Source organism: Suricata suricatta, chromosome 11 (genome assembly GCF_006229205.1).
Source record: "Suricata suricatta isolate VVHF042 chromosome 11, meerkat_22Aug2017_6uvM2_HiC, whole genome shotgun sequence".
Classification (NCBI taxonomy): domain Eukaryota; kingdom Metazoa; phylum Chordata; class Mammalia; order Carnivora; family Herpestidae; genus Suricata; species Suricata suricatta.
Window position 1 is genome coordinate 44,045,280 of NC_043710.1, and position 15,863 is coordinate 44,061,142.

General features: G+C 50.1%; 1 protein-coding gene and 1 long non-coding RNA gene across 7 annotated transcripts in view; one reads left to right on the plus strand and one right to left on the minus strand.

Annotated features, from left to right (window-relative positions):
* Positions 1-15,863, minus strand: part of ARNTL (aryl hydrocarbon receptor nuclear translocator like) — a 158,372-nt gene that overhangs the window by 39,645 nt on the left and 102,864 nt on the right. The gene's annotated exons all lie outside the window — the stretch shown is intronic.
* The window catches only part of LOC115306023, a 17,211-nt gene continuing 9,714 nt past the window's right edge, over positions 8,367-15,863 (plus strand). Inside the window, exon 1 of the long non-coding RNA XR_003915138.1 lies at positions 8,367-8,652. This is a non-coding gene — a long non-coding RNA (uncharacterized LOC115306023). The remainder of the gene's footprint in view (positions 8,653-15,863) is intronic.

The following is a 15,863-nucleotide window of genomic DNA, read 5'->3' on the forward strand; positions in this document are numbered from 1 at the left end:
GGGGGGGGGGGGGGGGGGGGGGGGGGGGGGGGGGGGGGGGGGGGGGGGGGGGGGGGGGGGGGGGGGGGGGGGGGGGGGGGGGGGGGTCAGAGTCCGGCAGGAGGAGCTCCAGAGACGAAGGCAGCTGGGATGTGAGGCAGTGAACCGTGGAGGCAGGAGCACTCCAGGCCGGGAAGAGCCTGGACAAAGGCAGTGAGGGAGCCCGGGGGCATCAGGGGACCAGTCCTGGAGCAGGACAGGCACAGACTAAATGGTGCCTGGCAGGCCCAAGGCCCTAGGTCTTGACTCTGAGTGAAATAGGGGGTGATGGACCCCCACTTGGGGTTAAGTCTGGCTGCAGGGTTGAGAAGAGATTGTGGGGAGGCGGGACTTGTGTGTGCAGGTGCACGTGGCAGTAGTGGGGCTGCGTGTGCACGCACCGGCATGCATGCGAATGAGTGCACATGTGAGTGTGATGCGTGTGTGTGGGGGTGAGTATGCACATGCATGCATGAGTGCGTTGTGGTGGGGGGGGGGGGCGCTGTGAGGAAAGGACTACAGCGGACTGGGGAAGATGACACAGCTCGGTCCTGGCCCAAGAGTGCCGGCAGTGAGGAAGGCATGAGACGGCCTGGGACTGAGTAGCCAGTGAGGAGATGACTCGCTGTCACTTCCTGGTATACTCTGGAGGAACAGCTGACTGGACTTTCTGATTTTTTTTTGGCATGAGGGGTGACAGCCACTCTGTGAACTGCACAAAGGCCCCTAGGTTATGGGGGTGACTGGGGTGAAAGTCCAACTTGAGCTCTGCTTGCCAGGCTGGATGCCCTGATTGACAGCTGGAGGAAGAGGGCTCTCTCGTCGTCCAGCCAGCGGTCGGGGAACTGTTAAGTGAGAGGCACTACGAGATCTCTAAGTTGCAGGACGGAGTGCAGAGCTGCGCGCTGCATCCCTGCTTGCCCTCGTCTCCCATCTGGAGCCGAGAGAGCCTCCCAGTTACTGAGCATCAGCCCTGCTGGGGACGGTGCTAGCCCAGATGTGGCTCATTTGGTACTCGTAACAACCTTTCAGGAAAGGCATTATCATCAACATGGCGTGGAAGATGGCAATGAGGCTCAGAGAGCTACAGCCACTTGTCTGAGATCACACAGCCAGCAGGGGGAAGGGGACCCAACCCTGATGTGCCCAACTGGAGAGCTGGGCCCACACACATGCTTTGTGTCTTCAGCAACTCCCCAGAGAAAAGCGAAAGCTCGGTCCCAAGTACAAGACGTAAGGCAGGGGCAGCTTGTGTCCATCCCACCTCCCTCCTACGATGCGAGGATGTCAAAACACAGCAAGGGTGTGCTGACCAGCATGCTGGGGAATGGCCGGTGTGTCTAACAGAGGGTCCCCTCCATTTTCACTTGCAAGAACTAGGAACCCTTCTGCAACGTACTCGTCCACCTGCCCGTCCTGCGAGCACCGCTTGAGGAAGACGACTTGATCTTGCGATGGATCTCAAGGCCTTCCCCCAGTGCTCCAGCTCCTGGATGCTGCTGCTGTGTGTGCCGACCCCAGAAACAACCCGCAAGTTTTAGCTAAAATGGAATCAGCTTGTTTTCTTTCATTCCTATGCGAGCAATAAAGTCATTATTTCGGTGACTTCGGTTTCCTTTTTCCAAGCTTTGGTTACAGCAAGTGAGCGTCACACGCCCCAAGGGTCTGGAAAAGCATGAGTTCCTGTAAGGTGCTTTTCCTGAGAAAATATTCCATGCAGGGACCACAACAAAAATAACGATGCAAAAAAACACGGTGGCAGCAGAGACCACATGCTGGTCTTTTATGTTGTGCCGGTCAGTGTTGTTTCCTTTTTCAAGGAAGTAACTAATTCTCAGCGATCTTAAGTAAATTGCTTGAAATTCTTGGCTCATGAGCAAGAAAGCCAGGATTCAAACCCAGGTCAGTTTGACTCCAAAGCTCTATGTAGGTGAAGGACAATTTTCCTTTCTTAATTAAAGAAAACAAAACTAAAACCTCCTATAAATCACCAAAAAGGCAAATACCTCCCTGGGAAACTAAAAAAACACAAAGAGGTAAATTCATAAAATTCACACAATGAATTAGTGTAGGCAGAGGCCATATCACAACGTGGTAAAGAGTAGGGGGGCTGGCTGGTTCTCCTTTCTGGAAAAATCTACACATGGATGTTTATATATATATGTGTGTGTGTATATATGTTTATGTACAGGTGGGAGAGGTGGAAAAAAACCAGAGATGGCAAAGATGAAAAAAGATGATAAAAATTACTTTTCAGACTCTACATATTTTCTAAAAGGGACACAGGAAAACATCAAAACACCTTTCTCTGACAAAGGATCCAATTAAAAATTCTGACATCTTGGGGCCCTTGGGTGGCTCAGTTGGTTGACCATCAGACTTCAGCTCAGGTCATGCTCTCACAGTTTGTGAGTCTGAGTCTTGCGTCGGGCTCTGTGCTGACAGCTTGAAGCCTGGAGCCTGCTCTGGATTCCGTGTCAACCTCTCTCTCTGCCCCTCCCCCGCTCATGCTCTGTCTCTCTCTCACAAATAAACATTAAAAAAATTTAAATAAAAAAAGATTCTGACGTCCATTACATATCCTTAATGGAAAAGGACATGTTTAGGAGGAATGAAACCATTTTAAAAATTAAATTATTTTTTATTCGTTATTCTTTTATTTTTTTTAGGACCTAGTTTAGAGATGTCTAACATTCTATAATCTACTGGAAGAATCATCTGTACCTGGGTTTTGCTGCCCATTTTCAGAAGCAACCCGTTACAGAAAGCACATTCGCATTTCTGGTATTACTCTTTGACATTCCAATTTTAACTAGGATCCATTCACTTCTCACCGCAGGAGAGGAAAATGCACCTCTCTGCATTACCTCCGCATTACAGGCATGCGCAAGAACCTAACCTCCCATTCAGCCAACAAAGTTACATAATTATTCTGGGTAGATGGATATCCAGCTTTTATAGTTACTATGGGCATGTAAATCCTAGGCCCAGAGGGCCATGCAGTGTATTCTGACCCCATTCCTTGGCTGCATACCTTTCTGTTTCCCTTTAGTTGTGACCTGTCCTTTTTAAAATTAAAAAAATAAATCTATGTACGTATATTCAACCCATTCTCCTACATTTGACTAAGTCTCCCTTCAGCTTATTCAAGAAACTGTTTCTTTTCACTTCAGGTCTATCCTAAGGTTTCTCCAGATAATTTATAAGCTAACACACACACATGCTCCCTCTCTCATATGTTCAAAGATTAAACAGAAATATTTTTAATATTCTTTTCACTTTCTTGAAATTTGTGAATCATATAACCTACCAACACTTATTTCAAACACAATCCGCGTAACACCCTAACTATAACACAAAGAAGAAAGTTAGTTAAAGTAAGATACTATGTATAGAGTCAATATGCAAATGTTGGGCGCAGCTACTCCAGAAGACATGATGAAAGATCTAATGAGGTGCTTGGACCTATTTATAACGCATAGTAAACCTCATATACTTGGGGCTTGTGTTCCTGGAAAATTCCGTATATATTAAAAGCATGCAAAAATTATGTGTGTTTAGGTGTAAAGTGGAGTCCGATTCCAGGCTCAGGTAAACAGGGTTCCACCTCCATGAATGCCCACTAAACTTCAGGAGATTGTGTACAATGTCGGACGATCCTTTGCTCTTTCTTCATGGGTGATAGCCAGCAAATCCGCTTCCGAGAAGGCAGCCCTGACCCCCATCACTGTCACCTCCAAATCGCCCTGCACATTCCAAAGATGTCCTATAGGGGGCGCTACATGTCCATTCAGAACCATCAATTGGTTCAAAACTCTTTTCTACAAAGGGGCAGACATTAAGATCTTTACCCAAAGCCATACAGGAAAACAAACAGCAGTCAGGACCTGATAAGGAGAAGGGGTGACAGTGGAGGAAAAAGGAAATTCTAATATTTGTATTTATCAATTGTCAGACATAACGAAAGTGCCAAGTACTTTTTGTTCTGCTCACATGGGATCTCATCGAATCCTCCTCCTATCAACCTCAGGGTTAGATCTATTAGCACCCCCAATTTTCAGATACAGACACCACATTTCAGGGAGGTTAGGTCCTAGCTCATGACCCCATTTTTGGTAACAACAGAATTAGATTTTGCCCAGTCCTTTTTCTATTGCTTCAAGCTGCTTTCACTCCAGGTCCCTGGGCCCACACCTCAGGGATCAGGTCCCTCACTTTGCTATTTAAATCTTTAGGAAATAATAACTGGGGTGCACACTGTCTGAAAAGCAATGAACAAGAAGAATGACGGTTCAGTCCCCGCCTCTCGGCCCTCCTGGCTCAGCCACTGTGTGGCCCAGGGGTTTGTGAGCACTGGAGGCAGCCTCCTGATGAGGTCACAGACTCCTGGAGGAGCCCAGCGTGACCTGCCAGGGGTCAGGCCAGGACAGCCAACGTGACCGTAGGGACTTTTCCTGCCCCGAAGGCCCATGCCTCCAGTCCGTTCCACACTCCACAAGGTGGCAGGCAGCCAAGGTGCTGGCGCCCACACCACAGATGCAGGAAGGGCGAGACACCGAACGAGGGCTTGGTCACCAAAGCCCTTGTGGCAGGTGTGGGGAACACTCCAGAGCAGTCACTGCAGCCTCACGGCATGTCCGCCTCTGCTTATTTAACCTTCAAATCTTCCCTATGAGAAGATCGTGTTATTTCTACCTTACGGAAGAGGGAACCAAGACCACGAGTGTCTGGCCCCCAGATACAGTACTTGAAGAGGGGGTCCAGACTTATAATCCTTGGGCACCTTCCTCCTTCAGGTTTCTGGCCACAAAACCATGACTAAGCACTTTAAACAAGGAACCCACAGCATCAGATTTTATGATCAGGAAGAGAAAACACAAATAGCCCGTATTTGTCATCCTGACTGAAACCCACATGGCGGGACTCAGAAGGGCCCATTTGTTGATGACAGCGCACAGGCCTCGGCCCCGTAGCCCACTGTGTGAAAAACACACTCTAAGAGGTTTCATAGAAAAGAGACTCAGGTTCCGCTCAAAGGACTTCTTGGGAAATAAGTCACAGTAGGGCAGCCCCGGTCTAGCGCGCCACGGCTTACTTTGAGTGCTCAGCCCCTGAGAGTATAATACAGCCTCACAGCTAAGAGCACCAGTGATGGAGCCACACTGCCTGGTCCACATCTCTGCTACTCAGCGCTACCTATCGTTAACATGACTGTTGACTGCCATGTCACAGGGCCAAGAGGCAGATTTGGGTTAGAATGAAAGAAGTTTCTAACAAGGAGACATGTCTGAAAAGACAGCGCAGGATGCCTGGAATGTGGGTGCTTGAGGGAGCCCAGGGGCCCTCCTATCTGTCAGCAACGGCACAGATGGGGTTTTCCTGCAAAGGAAGGTGGCCAGAGGAAGTGACCCCTGATGCCCCTTCTCACTGGACCGTGCTGTGACTCTGATAACGAGCAAATAAGTGCTGATAGCCAGGGTGTGGCCGAGCAGCCTACAGGACGGGGGAGAGACTTTGGACCGTCTTCATGCACACAGCCTTTGGGACTTTCATTTCATTTTCTCAGAATGCCACCCTGTGGCAGCAGTGGATGCCATGACCAGCAATGGCTCAGTGAGACGCAGAAGTATTTCTTGAACACCTGCGGAGTGCCTAGCAAAGCAATTCAGAGAAAGTGTGAGATGACAGAGCCGTGGCGACAAACTATCAACACTTTCTTACTGTGGAGAATCAAGGCAGCATCAATTACTGAGGCCACTGTTACTGGGGACACAGAATGTAAAGTTATCAGGTGGGCCAGCCCCATGGGCAGTGTCTGGGGCAGGAGGACTGGGGGTCGCTCCGGTTCATGGGCAGCTTCCCAACCGCCTCTCTGGTAAGGTTTCAGTGTTCTTTACCACTGAAACTTCCACGGCCACCACCCCCTGGCCTGGGTGTACTTGTCTCCTGGACACAGGAGAAGACGACGCTGGGACGCAGGGACATGGCCAGGAGTGGGGAAGGGGGAAGGGAATACTCTGCTCCTTGAAAATGGATTCAGGAAGCATCCTCCATCAGCATCTCAAATCACCTTTATAAACTATAAAAATGGAACATATCCTTTAGAAGCAGAAACCATTTTATCAATGAAACAATTATCAGACGGTATAAAAGCTACGATACCAATCCAAGAAAAAAAACACCAAATGCTGACAAGAAAGCTCACCAGCTATTTTCCAAGTATTTCAGGTATGACTGTGACTGCTGATTTATATGCTCTCACTCTGAGAACTCAAAAGTGGGTAAGCAGCATATCGAACTGCTTAAGAAAAACAAAATTTTCAGGAGAGGACCCTGGAGACATTCTGTGTACTGATTTCAGTTCTTTGTCTCCTGGAAACGCCCACCAACATTTGTGAGAACCACCGTCTGGAGTGGTTGGGGGCTTATTGGGCAGGAAGACAGACCATCTCTTCTGCCTGGTAGGTGCCTGTCCTGGCCGATCGCTGTCCTTCTCTGTCCGGTGGCCTGGCTGTCTGCAGCTAATCCCCACCGATTCCTCCTGTAATCTCCCCCCGCTTGCTCCTCTTCGTACGGCTATGGCCTTATTTTAGGCCCCAGGCACCCCCCTTCCTGGTTTACTCATATCCTCTAAAACCACTGGCCTCCAGCATCGCCAAGAGGTGGCTTTTCCAGAAGCTTCCACAGTCCGTCCTTCCCCATAAAGGTTTCTCTCACTCCCTCTGCCCACTCTCAGCTCCAACAAGAGAGCTAACACCCAGGGCGCACTCTGCAGGCACCGTGCAGGGCATAGGCACCGTGCAGGGCATTGGCCCCGGGAAGACAGAGACTGGTTCCGGCTCACACGGCAGCTCCCATCCAGGGATACCGGCTGCCAGATGCTGCACGAAGAAGGGCCTGGAGGGGAGGAAAGAAGCCGCCATGAGCAGCACCTGGGGGCCCGGGGACGGAACCGCCAGGCTCGCCCCCTACCCCGTATGCGTCCCAGCGTAGGGCAGGGCGCCACACACACTCCGGACCGCCTGTCCCGTGCTCCAGCCCTGCACTTCCCTTGGTGTTCCCATCAATCTCCTCAGTGGTCTGCTTTCAGGGCTCCTCCGAAACTGCCGTATCTACCTTCCCCGGTACCACTGCGGCACCACACTTTCCTCTCCCGGTCCTCGGCGATCGTGCGGCACCCTCTTCCTCTGGCAACTTTGCAGCAGCCATAAAGCTTTCCCAGGTGGGCCAGAGAGCAGCTGATTGTACCTCTGCCTCAGTGTCCAAATACGCAGAGTCCCCAGTCCCCTCAAACATTGTCCTGCTCCACTTGCCGGCAGTTGTACTCACACAGCCCTGTCTACCTGAGCACGTGGCGGCCACTGGCCCATCTTGAGATCTGCCTGCCCGAGACTGGGAGTGCTGACCGACGGAAGTCATATCTGTCTAGCTCACTGGCTCCGAGCCCGGCACAGGAGGGTCCCACTGGAACCTCGCTCTGCCATGACTCACTGAGGAGCCCCGGGAAAGCCACCCTCCTCTCTGGACCCCACTTCCCCACCTAGACCAAGATGTACTTGGAGCTAGAGGGTCTCTGACGCCTTCTCCAGTGCTGACACACTATGAAAACACAGGTCACGGAGCACAGGATGCATGTCTTTCCTGACGACGTGGGTCATAATCACTCAGTGAGTGATATCATCCTATAGCTCCTCCGGGTGGCACGGATCCGCCATCGCGAGGAGCGAAAACCCGGAGCAGATACTGAGTGCTGGGGGTGGGGTGGGGGTGGGGATGCTTGTACTGCTAAGTATAATGGACAGCAAGGAGTGATTTTATCTCCCTTTGAGAACATAAGTACACTCTTCTATATTTATACATCCCATCTCCTAATTTAGGCAGTGTAGAACTTTTTCTGATCAGCAGTCACTTGCCAATAATCTCGCTCTACATCTAAATGAAGACAAGGAGTCATATAAGTTCACAGATTGAATGGATGGCTGATTTACAAAGCCCTTAAAATGTGGCTGCAGGCCGACGTTGGCAACCCCATAATTAGATATGGCATGCTCTGCGATGATGTATTTTTTACTGTTTTTTTAATAACTCAGTTCTCCTTCTGGGATGAGGGGAAAAATGGAATTTGTTAAAAATAAATTGAGATTTAGTGGCTTTTCAGCCTTCTGCTGCTTGTTGCTCACAATATTCTATAAATAAAAGCAGCCCTGCCCTATAGTGCACTGTAAACACCCACAGACACTCAGAGCCAAATTCTTCCAATTATGACCCCGTGCCAGTTGCCAAGCTACTGCAAGGACCCACTTGAAAGGCGGCCATCTAGGCCATCTTCTGATTGAGCCGCCCTGGGACAAGGAGGAGGGCCTGCTGCTTTGGCACCGAGTCTAGTCTGAGATAATTGTTCCATCTTCTTGAAATTAAGCCCTTTCCGTGCGATCGAATTACAATTCAGAGGTAGATGAAAACGCTAACCCCCTGTCCAGTCGTCCATCTGCCTGGGTCCTGAGTGCGCATGAGATCCTGGGCTGTCACACGCATGACTGCCATCAGGCGGCAGGCGTGCCTTCACGACAGCGTCTTTAACGGCACTGAGCAAATCAAGGGCAAATAAAAGTGGGTCAGCAAAGAACATGACAGGTGAGTCACAGGCAGCCTGCCCTTCTGCTCAGCAGCTTTCCTCACTCATCAGTGCAGGTCCCTCTTGCCTGATGCGGCAGACTAGGGCGGTCATTTAAAAATTCGTATTGCACCCCATGAGGGATGATGCGGTTGGCATTGGGTGTCAGGCTGACCGCTCTGTGGCTCCAATGCCATTGCACAAGCTGGGGCTGCCCCGGCTGCCCCGCTTTCCTGCAGCCCCAAGCTGCCCTTAGAACTCTGCATGAGGAGGAGGAGGAAACTGCAGTGTGCTCCCGTCTCACCGAGAGAGAAATCATTTCTAGTTCCTTAGACACCGGAATGCTCCGAGCAGCACTGAAGCACCATGGGCTCCGGCTAGAACCTAATCTCCCTCCCTCCTTCCTTCAGTGTCAGCTCTCCAGTGGAAGTGCTCCGAGGGGAGCACTCACCCCAGCAGGCCCAGAGGCCTACAAAAGGCCCCGAGCCACAGATCCATCCATAGATCCAGCCGCAGAGGCTCAAACTCTAAATGGGGAACCAATCAAGCTCTCCCAAAAGAGAACTGATAGTTGCCCTGGGGCCAGATTTTCCAAACTCAAAACTGGGACCTATACCAAAAGGGGTAGAGCTGTTCACAGCTGGAGTTTGGGACCTGGGGGTCGCAAAACAGGGGGCCTCATGAGAGGTCTCCCCCGGGTGTCCCACCTAAAGTGGCCCTTCCTGGGATGTCAGGGTGGCTCGGTTGAGTGTCTGATTTCGGCTCAGGTCATGATTTCTCGGTTCCTGAGGTCGGGCTCTGTGCTGACAGTTCAGAGCCTGGAGCCTGCTCTGGATTCTGTTGTGTCTCTCTCTCTCTCTCTCTCTCTCTACCCTTACCCCACTAGCACTCTCTCTCTCTAAAATAAATAAACATTAAATAATAAAATAAAGTGGCCCTTCCTATAACTCACATACCACCTGGGAGACCTTATTTCTTAATTTCTGAAATGGTCTCTTTCCTCTGGGTCTCCTCTGATTAGAATGTGAGCATCATGAGAGCAAAGACCCCCTCTGTCCTGTGCTCAAGTATTTCCAGAACCACCAAAATGGTGGCTGGCTCATAGTAGGTGCTTGATAAATACTCAACAAGGGAATGCATCCACATCAGGCCTCTGGAAGACGGTTCTATGTACCAATATCCCTTGATGCTCATGGCCATGTTATGAGGGGAAATCATTACTTTTTCTGTAACAATGAGAAAAATCAAGGCTCAGAGAGGGTGTGTGTTTTTGCTAGGGCTGCACATCTAATGAGTTCATGGAGCTGGAATTCCAAGCCAGGCGTGAAAAGTTCTAATCCTGGCTTTGAAGTGAGCATCTGTTGCTTTTATAATTTAGAAAGAGCAAAGGAGAAAAACTTGAGAGGAAAAAGCACGCATCAGAAAAAGCTTTACATCAAATGATCTACTATAGGACAGATTTAGTTCCTGTGCCCCCAAAACGCCAGCTGCAGATGGCATCGGCACCACAGGCCCACAGCCAGAGTGGCAGGAAGGATTCGGGGGCCCCATTCTGGAAGGTTCATTCCGGTCTTTATGTGAGGCTCTGAAGGCCAGGCAGGGAAGGGAGGAGCCGTCGGCAGTGACACCCAGAACTCCTATCGCTGTTAGAACACAGAAGACTTACTCCGTAATTTGCTGGAAAGTTTCCAAGGAGAGGCCTACAAGCAAATTAGAAGACTGCAGAGTGCTTGGAATCTGACTTCGCCTATATCCATACCTTGAAAATTGGAATGAGAAAAAAAGGAAAGGAAGCATACTCTTTAAGATTGAAATTTCAAAAATCTTAAAAGATTTACACAGATCTCAATTTAGAACACTGAACCCTGCTGATGCTAAAATTCTGCACCTTTATAATCCATATATCACAATAAAATTCCTACTAGTCTGATATTTTGGGCCAGAACTCCTCCCCAGTCTGTCTGCTAGATGCAGGCAGTGGTTCAAATTGATGTGCAAATCAGCAGGTCGGTCCATCAAAATGGCCGGCCAGCTCTAGAGTGTGGATACATTTCTCAAATATGGGAAAGAAATAAAAAGGGCAAATAATATCAATAAAACAGGTTTTTCCAAATGCTACCAGGACTGCCTAACAACCTGGGAACACAAACGTACAGAAAGAGAAGCCCCTCCTGATTGTGAATGAGGGGTGGCAAGGCTACAGAAATGCACATATGCTAACCTTTTAGAACTGAATTTCTTAGCTACAATTAATTCCTGGGTGGGCTTTGGGGCAAATGTCTCATTAACAATATCTGTCTTGCGAGTAATTGTCATGTGCATTTTTTGGAAAGAGGCTCTGTAAATTTCACTAGATTCACAAAGTGATCTGGGACCCCCAAAAGACAGGGACCCCACCAGCCCTTTCTGCTGCCACTCCTATTTTCTTTGGACAATCCTGTAACATAAACAACTACATGGGAAGCCCCTCTGGCTTTCAGAGTAGACAAGATGATGTTGACAGTCAGGGAAAATTGACCAAGCCCTTGCCTGACTGGCCTAGCCTCTGGGGACTGCTCACGTCAGTGAGTGAACAGAGGTCATTGGCTGGGCGGGGGCGGGGGCGGGGGGGGGGCAGGGGGCAATGAGCTTTACCTTGAGCCCACTGCCCAGAAGAGACCAAGAGGGCAAACTTAGGGACCAGAAAGTCTTAGGCAAGATGAACTTGGGTTGGGAGCAACAGTGTGAGACAGGAGAAAGAACAAGGGCTTGAGAGCCAGGCAGGGCTACCCTCAATCCTGGCCCTGCCTTAGTCACGTAGCCTTGGGACAAGGATGATGACCCGATGACCATGACAATGGCAACAATGATGGCGAAGAAAGTATCTACCAAGAGCTATTATTTACTGACAAGAGGAAGTCTAGCTATGGTAAGCAAATGCTTATATACTTAGAAACAACATATGCTGTTAAATTTTCACAGTAACAGAGGACCCTTCTCTATGTTAGCTCCATTTTCTTAGATCTGGAAAAAGGTTATAAAGATTAAGTAGCATGCCCAAGGTCCACTTTGAGTTGGGATTCAAACCTGGAGTGGCTGACTCTAAGCCCATGCTCTTCACTACTAAGGTCCACTGCAGTGCTAAGCCTCGCCTTCCTCATCTATGAAAAGGTCAATAATACTCACCCTGGCAGGGTGGTAAGGGTTAGAATGCGACGAAAGTGTTTAACACAGTACCTGGCACACAAGAACTCCAGAGTGTAGCTATTAATGCAATGTAATGAGATGGCATCTGGACCTTTGGAAGAGAGAAAGAGGGTGGGCGGTGGGCATCTGGCTATACAGATGGTGCAGCATTTCACTTCATGGGGTTCGACAAACAGGATTAGGAACTCTGGACCAAGGCTTAAGAGCCTGCGGTGGCATATTGTCAGTTAGGAACAGAGAAGGGACGCCTCAGCAGAATGGGTAGGAATGTATTTACACTGAGATGAAAGGCTTTCTTTGAAAGTTGGAGAGGATTGGGGACTTTTGGAAGGAGAGCTAATTCAAGCTCCAAAAGAAAGTTTTCAAGAGGCAGTACCAAACAGCATGGCTATTCCTGGGCTATGAATATATGTCCACTGACCACCTGACTCTTCACACCCGAGGGAGAAGAGTCCCTGTGCATGTTTGTGGTGAATCCCCAGGTTATTGGTAAACCCTGTCCGGAATGTGGGAACAGAGGATTTGTTAGAGTAAGTCTCCTTTGGAATTAAATGTGAAGAAAAGTCCCCATTGCAAGAAAGAACCAAAGATTCAGTGTCGCTTGTGGTGTGTGAGAGTGAGGGACCCGTCTGTAGGAGGAAGAATCAGTCTCACTGACAGCGCCATCTTGACTACACTCGTACTGAAAGACTGAACGGGGGAGTCTGTAGAGCAGCAAAGTCTTTCCTCAGAGAGCCAACGGCACAGTGCAGAGAATGTGCGTCCCAGGGCTGACGTTTGCCGGGGGGGGGGGAGAAAAATATCACGCAGTATTGCCAGGCTCTCCCCAGACCAGCTTAGCCCCCGTGTTTCTTATAAAGGAATTGCTATACCGAGTTGTCCCAACAGGAACCAAAGATAATCAAAGGTCTCCACACCCTGTTGGGGGGCCCCTCTCCTCCATCCCCACAGCCCCACACAGGACTCAGCATCAATTTCCTGGACCAAATTAACTGCCTGTAACTAGTTCTGCTGCCTCCTCCTACAGTCCAGCCCCCACACTGCCACCAGCTGGCTTTCTAAAATAAAAGTGCTGACCACGTCACTCACCTCCTGAAAGATGTCTACTAGATTTGCGCTGCCTACAGAATAAACACCAAAGTCTTAACTTGCATTAATTCATTCATTTTTTCCCCCCCACCAATCTAATGTGTGATGATCACCTCCTTCGTGCCAGGCTCTGTTTTATATCCTGGGGATAGAGTGGTGAATGAGACAGGTGAGGCAAGCATCCATCCTCGTGGGTTTTACTCTAGGCCAGTAAGACAGACACCAAAGAAGACAAATAAATACAGAAGTCGAGTAGTGATGGATGCTAATGAAGAGAAATGAAGCAAGCTAAAAGGATCGAGGGATGGGTTGAGGGGTGGGTAGGACAGCACATTTTAGTCCTTGAACACGGTGACTAGAAGTCTGTTCCTCTCTGCACCTCACGTCATTTGAACAGAGATCAGGATGCAGTGAAGGTGAGCCAGGCAGAGATGTTGGGGGAGACTGATTTGGGCAGAGAAGAGCATGTACAGATGCCCCGAGGCAAGAAAGAGGAACAGCGAGAGAGACACAGTGGCTGGAATGGAGTGAGCAAAACAGAGAGGGCTAAGAGATGAGAGCAGAGAAGCAGGAGGAGCTGGCAGGCCATGGCAAGGGGTTCTGTTCCAAGGATGACAGGAAGCCATAGGAGAGTTTGGGCAGGGAAGTGATACAATCTGAGTTACCTTTTAAAAGGTCACTCTGCCTGATCGTGCGGAACACTGGCAGCAGCGGGGCCACAGCAGAAGCAGGCAGACCTGCTGCAAGAAGGGGCGGCAGCTAGACAAGGGGGGGAGGGGCTTTCAGGGTACACTCTGATGGAACACCTGTCAAGAACCGCACGCAGACAGAGTGAAGCGCAAGGGAAGGGGCAGGATCCAAGATGTGACCAACATGTTGGGCCTGCATAACCAGGGTAACGGTCCTGCCACATAAAACAGGGAAGATGGGGGAGGGGAGGGGTTATGATTTTGCCTTTTTCCTCTTTTTAAGGAAAAAATATCAAGACTTGTATGTAGTGGTGTTGGTTTTGGGGTACCCATTAAACATCAAAGTGTGGATGCTGAGTGGACAGTGGGTATGCAGGAAGCGGCTCGGGAGAAGGGTCCTCCGGCTGTTGGCCCCAGCTTCAACCCGCACCCAGGCATCACCTCCTCCGGGCTCTGGCCTCCGCCCTGTGGCTCTTCCTGCCTGGAATGCTCAGCCTGCACACTTCTGCAGTGTAGACGCCCACTGGTCCCTTAAGACTTGCTCAAAAGTGACCTCTTGTCTACGAGGCCCCTCCTGACTGCCCAGAAGAGAGTGCCTCCGCCCTCCCTTCTCCCACATGCCCTGTCACATGCCCCGATGGTCTTGCGTCACTCCTATTTGCACCTTTCCTCCCTGTGAGCTTCCTCAGGGCAGTGACTCAAGACTATTTCTCTGTGCACCCCACCTCCTAACATAAGGCCTGGGCATGGCAAACGTTTGCTAAATGCACAGAATTCTCCTCTCTGTAAAGAGGTGCAAGAGAAGCTACGTGCATGCAAACTGACACACACCGCAGCTGCCGTCTGAGAGGGGAAGCGGGGGGGAAACGAGGTGTCACGGCAGCACTGACACAGTTCCGTGTGGTACAATGGTATCTGCCTTCGAGGAGTTTCTTAACAACACCCAAGAGGTTCAAGAACTCTAAGAGCCGAGCATCTCAGGATGTCGGGAGGTGTAAGGAACACCGCACCTGAGAAACACGTTTCGAGTCTCACTACGGAAACACCTGGCAAGTCCAAAGCCAAAGCACTCAGGAGTCAAAGACAGAGGGAAGGAAGCCGCCCTTATGGACAGGGACTCCTGTCCTGTCAGTGAGCTCGGAAGCAGGTCCTACTTGCCTTCTTCTTTCATAGACATAGACAACGAGTATCAGAGAGGTTAGGTGATTTGCCTAAGGTCACAGAGCTGGGAAGCACAGAGCCAGGATTCACACCCAGGTCTGCGCCAATCCAGAGCCTGCATTCCTTCCAGCACACTCCACAGCCTAGCCCTATCATACCAGGTCGTACAGCAGGCAGGATCCTTAGGGACCCTCTCAGCCCCACAGTGCACCAAGGAAACACGATTCTGGGGAGGGGATGTGATCTACCCACTGTGACTGAAGAGTCACCAGCACAGCGGAAGCTGGAATCTAAGCCCTTGACCCCTGAGCTGGGCTTTTCGAGCACCGCACCTGCACGGTGTCAGACATTTCTTACAGGGCACAGGCAAGCCAAACACGAAGTTTTAACAGTCCAACCTATCTGCTCTCAAGTGTCCTAGAAATAAAAGTAAGGGGCGGAAGGCGCCTTGGTGGCTCAGTCGGTTAAGTATCCGACTTTGGCTCTGCCATGACCTTGTGATTGTGAGATGGAGTCCCGAGTTGGGCTCTGCACTGACTGTGTGGAGCCTGCTTGGGATACTGACTCTCTCTTCCCCACTTGTGTTCTCTCTTTCTCTCAAAATAAACTTAAAAAAAAAAAGCCAGGGGAATGGGAAATTATATTTTGCATCAACTATTACTACTGCATGATCCTGGGACCCCCATAAATAGGTGGGAAGCCAGGTGAGGACGCTGTGAGCGCACAGAGGGCATCCAGATCCAGCTGTGTGAACTGAGCTAACTGGTGTGTGGCAGCCCTCTCGTTCCTCTGGACAAGAGTTTGCTGCCCACCTACTGTGTGCGAGGGGCTGCACGAAGTGGCACAGGGCAGGGAGAGGAAGCCCGCAGTTGAACCGTGGCTCCCCAACGTGTGTAATAATCAGCATGCTGACCTCTCTCAGCTGACTGTCTTCATCTGTAAAGAAGAGCCTTGGTTCACAAAGCTGTTCTGGCTACAGAGTGGGATGACACATGTCCCCGGTACACAGCAGTGACACAGGAAGCATCAAATGGCTGGGAGTTTGTTCATTGCTGAGAAAGCAAAAGCACTTTACTCATACTGGAGAGAAAAGGAGTGAAAAAAAG